The sequence below is a fragment of the Lycium barbarum genome, chromosome 11, assembly GCF_019175385.1.
Source record: "Lycium barbarum isolate Lr01 chromosome 11, ASM1917538v2, whole genome shotgun sequence".
NCBI lineage: Eukaryota > Viridiplantae > Streptophyta > Magnoliopsida > Solanales > Solanaceae > Lycium > Lycium barbarum.
In genome coordinates this window covers 93,233,050-93,242,331 of record NC_083347.1, presented here as the reverse complement: position 1 = coordinate 93,242,331, position 9,282 = coordinate 93,233,050, and the positions used below count along the sequence as shown (strand labels likewise).

Genomic DNA, 9,282 nt, shown 5'->3' with positions numbered 1-9,282 from the left:
GTTAATAAATGAATGGCCTCGGTCACTTGTTGACCCGAAGCAGCTGGTGGAGGAACTGGAGCTGAAGCTCCTCCTTGTTCTTCTACATTGGGCGGGGTAGAGGAAGTATTAGATGGGGCCTCATTATATGACTCGCCCTTCTCTACATTCGTTGGCGGCTCTCTTTCTACCTGCCTTTTTGTCGTAGTCTTGCCATTCTGGGCGGCTGTAGCTTTTCCTTTTGGCGGCATTTCTGAAATCATAACACACTATTAAGAGGGGAAAATCTTATAACACAGCTCTATCGCATGATTTCTTAAGATGAAAGATGGTCATTTTTCCTAAATGCCCTGTAGCCTCCTGTTTATTAACGTGGCGCGCAACACACCATAAACAAGACTCTACTAGACACGGCTCGTAGACACTTCCTAGGACTGAACTGATCTGATACCACTTTTGTCACGACCCGACTAGGGGCCGTGACGGGTACCCGGGGCTAACCACCGAGCACCACTCGTTCTGCTACTCATTATACTCAATAGGCCTTCTTTTTATCAATTTCATACTCACATCATAAGAAAAAGCATTTTTTTTCATTTGAGAACATAAATACTTTTATACACATAAGCCTCCCGGCTATCAAAATGATAATATACACATATATACATATATACAGTAGTGACCTTGTGTGACCATATAACCCACATTGCGCATCTACGAGCCTCTGCTGGAGTGCTATACATAAGGACGGGACAGGACCCCGTCGTGCCCAAAATATGCATATGTACACAAAAGAATAATCAATGGCACCTCCGGAACAATGGAGTGCTCTCAAATCAGCTACTAGCTCCTACGAGTCTAGATCAAGATCACCTCCCTGTCTACCTGTGGGCATGAACATAGCGTCCAAAGAAAACGGACGTCAGTACGAACATTGTACTGAGTATGAGAGACATAAGTAATGAAAATACGTCAATGAGATAAGGAAAGCATCAATAAGGAGCAATTGTATATAGCTGTCATTTGCAAAGAAATGACACATGCTGACTTACTCATAATCATCATCGTATCATATATGCAATAATGTATAAGCTGCCCGTCCATATAGGTACGGTGTGATAATGTATAACCTGCGTCCAGGCCTCCCGCATCCGGGGTATAAGCTACCCACTATAGTGGTGTGTATGTCTGCCCGTCCATATAGGTACGGTGTAATATCATCAACATATACTCATCATAATGCATGTGACATAACTCCAAGATAGCTATACATTATCGAGGTGGCATAAGTTTGTGAACCCTCGATTCCATTATGAAAATCTATAAGTACTCTGCCTCACTTTAAAGGAAATATTATACAAGGTGAGTGTATACAATAAACGACATTGTTAACTTCATGGTCTTCTGCCTCACCTTGAAGGAAATAATATATAAGGTGAGTGGATACAATAAGTGACATCGTTAACTTAATGGTATTCTGCCTTACCTTGAAGGAAATAGTATATAAGGTGAGTATGTACAATAAACAACATCATTGACTTTAGAGGAACATGATACCATGGACTTTAGAATCTCTAGACTCAAGCTTATCATCATCATTATTGAACTCATAACATATCTCTTATCACATATAGCTATTCATGATCATAGACTCTTGACTTTCTGGAATATAGAGAATTCATGGAGAAGAAGGAGAAACCATGCTATCGGATTCATGCCATAGAAAGAAAGGACTAGCCTGACATACCTTTTCCGTTTAACTAATCTATCGCTTGCTTGTTCTCCTTCAATGCCACGTTTCTACCTTCAAAAGAAGTCGCATGAGCATTAGCTTATCGATTACTTAAACGTGCTTACTAAAGCTAAAGAAAATTTGGCAGCATTTCCTTTGTTTATACAACTTTTCCCATATTCTATATCAACTCCCAAACATTCATAACAACGTTCACATTATAATAGACAACAATCGTCATCCATCTATATTATTCGCATTTCACAATCTCACTCCTACTTCTCCATAATCATGGTCATAGTTCATTATTGCATTTTCTCACATATAATACTTATTCCATGTTCTAAATGTCATTCATAACATATTTACAATCACTTCATACCAATATTCATAATTCAATCCAAACCTTCACCCAACAATGTCACTATTCACTCTTTCATGACTAATTTCCTATATCTTTTTACAATCCAAGTGTTTTCAACTTTCAACGCCTTCAAAACCAAAGAATGATCATAAAACTCACCTTAGATAGTGGATGAACAACCCTTGAGTGGAACTTCTCTTCTTACACCAAAACGCTAACTCACTTCCCTTGAGATTTTTTGGTGTAGATGAACTTTTATTAGGTTTCACACACTTGATTTCGTGGATTTGATGTAGTTGATCATGAATTTCCTTTGATTTCTTGTGGATGAACAATGGAGAATGTTCTAGAGGTTTCTTGAAGAGAGGAGAGTGGAAATGAAATGAATTAATGAGGGAGGGGTCCTTATATTAATTGTTGAAATCTGTCCCGACCAACATATACGGACCAACATACGGTCCGTACATTTTATATGGACCGTATGTGTGGCCGTATGTTTGGTCCAGTAAGTGGTGTCCCCCTTGGCTAAATATACGGCCTAACATACGACCAGGATAATTTATACGGCTAGTATGTTGGGCCGTATAATGCCCAGCTGTTCCGATTTCGTTCTCGTCGACACGTTTGATCTCCAATCCATATGGAACCTTCTTAACACTTGTTTGACACCTCAATACCAATCTAAGGAACGCTATCCCTCGTCTCTGAAACATCTCTAAGCTATCATTAACTCGTCGCTCATAATTCTTTACCCGACGCGCAACATATCCTTTGCTTTCTTTGATAACCTTCTTCCTTTTCGTTAAATGTCTTTGAATCTCGATTAGGATCATCAAATGCTATTTCTTACTCATCGAAATGTCGTATACATCGTGCCCTTCGCTAGCCTATTCATTGTATGCTAACGGGGAAATTTCCAAGGTGTAACATTCATCATGGTCGGGTACGTAAGACACTTAACCTCTATGGTCGGGTATGATACTACTATAAGTATAATTGTATGAAATGGAAAGTTCCCATTAGAAAGAGGATACGCAAACGACAAACATCACTAGAGGTATAAATGGATCTATCCTCCCATGACTCTTCTATCTTATGTTATTTCTCATGCTTCCATTATGCTATTTATTATGCTTTACATACTCAGTACGTTATTCATACTGACGTCCTTTTGTTTGTGGACGCTATGTCATGCCCGCAGGTGGATAGGGAGATAGACTTGATCCTTAGGCTGCATATCTAATGATTTCTTAGAGGATCTCCATTTGATCTGGAGCTACAGCTGTGGGTACTATTCTTTTGTGTATATATATGGGCATGGCGGGGCCCTGTCCCATCCCTATGATGATGTTTCATACTCTTCTTAGAGGCTCATAGACAGTCATGTATAGTGGATGTCTTTTGCCTTATCGGCTCATACTTTTAGGTATATTATTCTGTTAAGCCTCGTCGGCTTGTGTAGATGTATGTGGGCGTAGTTGTTGATGTTGATATAAAAGTGTTTTAGCCGTTAGAAATGGTATTATTGAGGCATAAAGTTTGTTGATAAGCCATGTGGCTCACCTAGATACGAATGTGAATGTATGATGAGAGATGCCCGGTGGGTTAGCTCCGGGTGCCCGTCATGGCCCTCCGGTTGGGTCGTGACATGAAACTAAACCCATAAGCTGAGCATAAATATACTTAAAGTTACACATAACAAAGACTAACTAAAATAAGGCAAGGAGAAGTACAAATTATTCTTCTCTTTTCCAGTTTTAAAGCTAAAGAATAGTAGGTTGGTATAACCAAAGGCATGCATCATTGACTAAAAGAAAGGGGGAGATGATTCTGAAGAAGACCGAACATCAACACAACATTCTACTTAACACTCAATCAGGCAACATATATTGTTGAAATTGTCAAGCACTCAATGTATTCAGGGGAGTACTTTAGCGTTCATTTAGGTATGGACAGCTCGTAAAACTAATCTTGGACAATTTGATTAAACTGGTTATGTTAAAAGAGTGCTTTCATACAGACCACTCAAAGAGGAACCAACAAATAGCAAAAACTACACTAACGACCACATTTCAAATCATATTCATAATTAACTGTCCCTCAGATCCAATCTAGGATAGATCTGGAGTTTTTACTTTAATTCCACATTAAGCAAACTCAAACTGTCCACAATGGGAAGAAATTAAAACTAATGAACACTTAGAGCAGCTATATCAACCAGAATCAAATTCAACCATTAACCAGACTGTTAAGTTAGGCCTAGTCACAAGCTGGAATCTAAAATTACATGAAACAGAACTAAGGAAAGAGCTAACAGGGGAGGGACGTTACAATATATAACACATAAAGTTGTTTATTGAAATCTTCATTCTCAGATAAAGGGCACTTAACAGTTTCATTATGTCTAGCTCAAATCCTAACCTATGAACACACGAACTACAGATTTATGAAACACATTTAGAAAGGCATTTTGATCTCCTACCCATAGGAAGTGTTTTTTTTTTAAAGCAGTTGTCTTCTCTTCTAGAAAAATGAATTCAACACAAAAAGGATAGGAATCATTAGCTAACATATTGACACCTAGAAAACTGCATATTCTTGAGCTAGTCTTTAAACATGACAGTGAGGAGAACAATATCAAACTCAAACATTCTTATTCCAAAAAAAAAAAAAAAAAAAAACAGTGATACTCCACAAAGCCGTACTTACACACTTTCAAACAATATTGCTATCAACAGTGCATCATAATAACTATACAGAATTTTGCAGAACTGACAAAACCTTCAAAGGTAACTAAACAATTTAGCCAAACAAACAACTAAAACTAAATTAAGAACTTTAATCCATAAGTTCAATTGGTTTATCATAACAAACTAAAACTGAGCATTTGCTAGAAAATATGCTTAGGCGAAGAACATTTAGGAACTCAAAACACCCAATTCATGACTATTTTCATGTCAACATTAATCCAAACTGATCTGAACTAGCCCTAAATCATCTAACGACTACACCAAACCAATATAAAACCTTATTAACCCTTATCCTGAAGTTAAAACATAATTGACATTACATGATTTTAAACTAATCTAACAAATAAACAGCGGGCATGCTTAACACATACTAATACATAATTAAGGCAGAAATTAAAGGGATGGGACTAAGGAAATTACCTTTTTGTCAAGCAACGACGGGGACGATGAACGTTGAGTCGATCACTTTCACCACGTCGACCAAACTATTCTGACAAATTGAAAAAATTCAAAAATTTAACTACAAGCTCGAAACTTCCTCGAAACTTAAGGCTTTGCTGAGTTTCTGAGCGTTCGAGCTCTTAGGATGTGAAAAGCCAACTGTTGGTGTAGAAACCATTTGTGGTGTCCAAAATCCTCTCCCCAAGAATGAAGAAATGGTCCTCTATTTATAGAAGGCCAGTTCTAGGGTTTAAGATGTTCAAATTCGATTTGAAACTTGAAATTCGTTTCTATTTGCTTTGAAATCCGAATCTTTGTACAAAAAATGAAGAAAAAACTGAAATAAAAATTGAAGAAAAGAAATGGGTCAGCATATGACCGTTCTATGAGAAGATGACAAGAAACAATTCGACATTTTTGCCCGAAGTGTATAGGCAACAACTGAAAAATATAAAAAGCTTCTGCAACTTAGCCAAAATGGCAAATACATCTGGGTTCGCATGGATTTGGAGTGTGGGATTATGCTTTCTCTGATTTTTTTGGGAGAAAAAGTTTAGGGCTCATTTGGTTCTTTTAAAAATGAAAAGAGAAGAAAGGGGTTTGAGGGTTGTTAAGGAGATTTCAGCCGGGTCTTGTTTAGACATTTGGGCTTGGGGTTTTAGGCTGTGCGAATTTGGGGTAAAAATAGAGGAAATGGGGCTTGGTCTTTTGGGTTAAGAATTGATTTATAAAATAGCCTTTCTCATGTCAATTATAACCAAAACCTATCTAATAACCAATTTGAAATCAAATTTGAGATGAATTAATTATTCAATTAATTAATCAAGCTTCTTGACTTAAAAAAGTAAAATAACTATTTGCAAAATTGATTAATCATGGTAATTAAGTCGTAAATAAGTTTAAGTTGACAATTAAAAATACGTACTAAATTAAACACTTGTAATTTTTTTTTTGTCATAAATTTATTTTTCAACTCAATAAACAATAGACATAATTAATACTTGATATACGCAATATATATTAGGGTAGTTTGCCTATGAAATGGAGAAATATCACCAGAAGCTGTTTTAGAAAGTATTTTTGATTTCTGAGCAATTCTTTTATTTTGTTTGAAAATTCAAGAAGCTTGACTAGTTAATTTGAAATTTTGGAGGGAAAAAATTTGGTGTCAAAAACTGCCCCTTCGTTATTTGGGGATGGCGGGACCATCCCCGAGCAATGAAATTTGACAAATCCGATTTTTGGCCGACTAAGTCAATTTCTTTCTCATTCAAAGCAAAAGAAAATGAATGTGATTTTGAAAATTATGGCTGGACCTCGGTCCCTGGGTTTCCTACATATCCCTTGATTTTGAAAATTATGGCTGTAGTTCGACTCAATTTTTAGAAAACTTTCAAAATTGCCCAATGTGGAATTTATGAGACTGGGAGCTTGGGACATGATTGGGGGAATTTGGATTACGATCGAGCTCTGACAGTGAGTTCGCCTACATATCCCTACCCCCGGGAATCAGGTCGTATGTAGTTCGACTCGATCGTTAGAAAGGATATTCCTTATGCAGAAGCACCCTTTTGGTTTAAGATAGATGACTTCGAACTCTTGAGTATAGAAAAGAGGCATGCTTCACACTCATAAATAAGTCATTGCACGAACCTAGTTTCGTATACCTTAAGTATGTCGTCACCTAGATTTGAAAGAAAAATCGGTGGTGCCTCAATGTAGGTTAAGAGATTACACTGAATGCGAAACTTCAAAGAAATAGCGATCCTTGCCCTTTGGGGAGTAGTTTTGACATGAAAGAAACACGGACATGCCTTCTACTGGGGTGTAGTTTAATGGTTGTGAAAGCTGATCCTCAACTCTCACCCGAAGAGTCTATTCCTCTCTTCTGCAATATGCCCCGGTTCTCCGCTTAGAAAAGTTCCACGTTTGCTCCGCATGCATCTGGTTCTGGTCTGGTCAGCCTGCTCCTCTACTTGGCGGCTGCTAACCTGCTTCCATCTGTCGGGTCACACCGTGATTGACTTTGACAATGAATATTGTGGCCACCTTACCAGATTTACATCGTTCTGATATTTGAAGCGAATAATATGGCCAACTTACCGGATTTACATCGTTTCTTCTTTTTTAGGTGAATATTGCGGTCTCATGACCGATTTTACATCGCTTCGCCTGGCGAATACGGCTGTATCATGACCGATTTTACGTCACTTCATCTTTTTGGGTGAATATTGCGGTCTCACGACCAGTTTTATATCGCTTTGTCTTTTTTGGGAGAATAGTGCAGTCTCACGATCGGTTTTACATCGCTATGTCTTTTTGGTCCAATACTGCTGTCTCATGACCGATTTTACATCATTTTGTCTTTTTGGGCTAATACTGCGGTCTCATGACCGGTTTTACATCGCTTTGTCTTTTTGGGCGAATACTGCGGTCTCATGACCAGTTTTACATCGCTTTGTCTTTTTGAGCGAATACTACGGTCTCTTGACCGGTTTTACATCGCTTTGTCATCTTGCTATCCAGTAGTTTGTATGCATGGCCCTCCTGGCATGTTTGTATGAATAGCCCCCGTGGCATGTTTGTATGAATGGCCCTCTTGGCATGTTTGTATGAATGGCCCTCTTGGCACGTTTGTATGAATGAACCTCTTGGCATGTTTGTATGAATAGCCCTCATAGCAGCAGGAAAGTAAACGTGCAATGGCTCTCTTGGCAGTTTGTATTAATGGCCCTCTTGGCAGCAGAGGAAAGTAAACGTGTAATGGCCCTCTTGGCAATAGGAAATATGATAGAGATAACAAATATGGCCCTTGCGGCTGGATGATCTTTCTTTCGTCCGTAGTGTGGGCTATGACCCTCATGGTCAAATATGCTCTTTTGTCTTTTTCATGACTTTTTTGGTCGAGTATATCTTTACGCTAATTCATTGTGACCCTTTTGGCTTGATATGTATTTTTTTTGTCCTTTATACCGGCTGTGACGCTCTTGGTTAGGTATGCCGTGTTGTTTCACTATGACCCCATTGGCTGCTGATTTTGCCATTATGGCCTTTTGTTCTTGTGGGACCTTATGGCCAGGTGTTTTCCCTCATGGCGTTTCGATCCTTTGATAGCCCTTGTGGCTAGATATTTTCCCTTATGGTGTTTTAATCTTTCATAGCCCTCGTGGGTAGATATTTGCCCTCACGGTGTTTCAATCTTTTATATCCCTTTTTGCAGGATATTCGCTCTGATGGCGTTTTTGCTCATTTTGTAGCCCTCGTAGCTACATATTCGCCCTTATGGCATTTTGATCTTTTTATAGCCCTCGTGGTTAGATATTCGCCCTTATGGCATTTTGAAACTACTGCAAAATAATTTAAATGATTGTTTCATTTTCATTTGGGTAGCTTGTTTCATTTTCATTTGGGTAGCTTGTTTCATTTTCATTTAGGTAGCGTCTCACTTCGGTGACTAGCGTCCCATTTTTGGTTAGCGTTTCACCTTGGTGAGTAGCATTCCATTTCGTCAGTCAGCGTCTCACCCTAGTGACTAGCATTCCGTTTTACCAGGTAGCGTTTCACTTTGGTGATTAGCGTCCCATTTTGTCGGTTAGCGTCTTACCTTAGTGACTAGCGTTCCGCTTTACCGGGTAGCATTTCACTTTGGTGATTAGCGTCCATTAAGAGTCCCTCTTGCAGGAAAACAAGGAATAAAGTCCCATTTTCGAATAAAACATAAATTGAGATACCGAAAACCATGTGTTTTACATGGTTTATAATTCCTCTAATCCTCGTTGATGTGGTTGGCCAAATGTTATCCTTTTGAAGATTTAGGCCGCCATTGCTTACGTCTTCGACTTCGAGCATATGGCAATTATCTTGATGCCTCTATGAATTTTGAATTGTATCAAAGTCCATCCTGATACTCGTACGACCTGTACTTACAAAAAATGGTTAGCAGATACGTTGCCGCTTTGCTAGCGACTGTAGTTAGACAAACTTAAGAAAAAAAAAACTTGTAGAAAGGTTAATGG

General features: G+C 38.4%; 1 long non-coding RNA gene across 1 annotated transcript; it reads right to left on the bottom strand.

Annotated features, from left to right (window-relative positions):
- Positions 1-553: 553 nt before the first annotated feature.
- LOC132618322 (uncharacterized) lies at positions 554-5,899 on the bottom strand. Its single transcript, XR_009574055.1, has 2 exons — positions 5,246-5,899; positions 554-864 (listed from the first exon to the last, which is right to left on the bottom strand). It is a non-coding gene; the product is annotated as an uncharacterized LOC132618322 (long non-coding RNA).
- Positions 5,900-9,282: the final 3,383 nt, after the last annotated feature.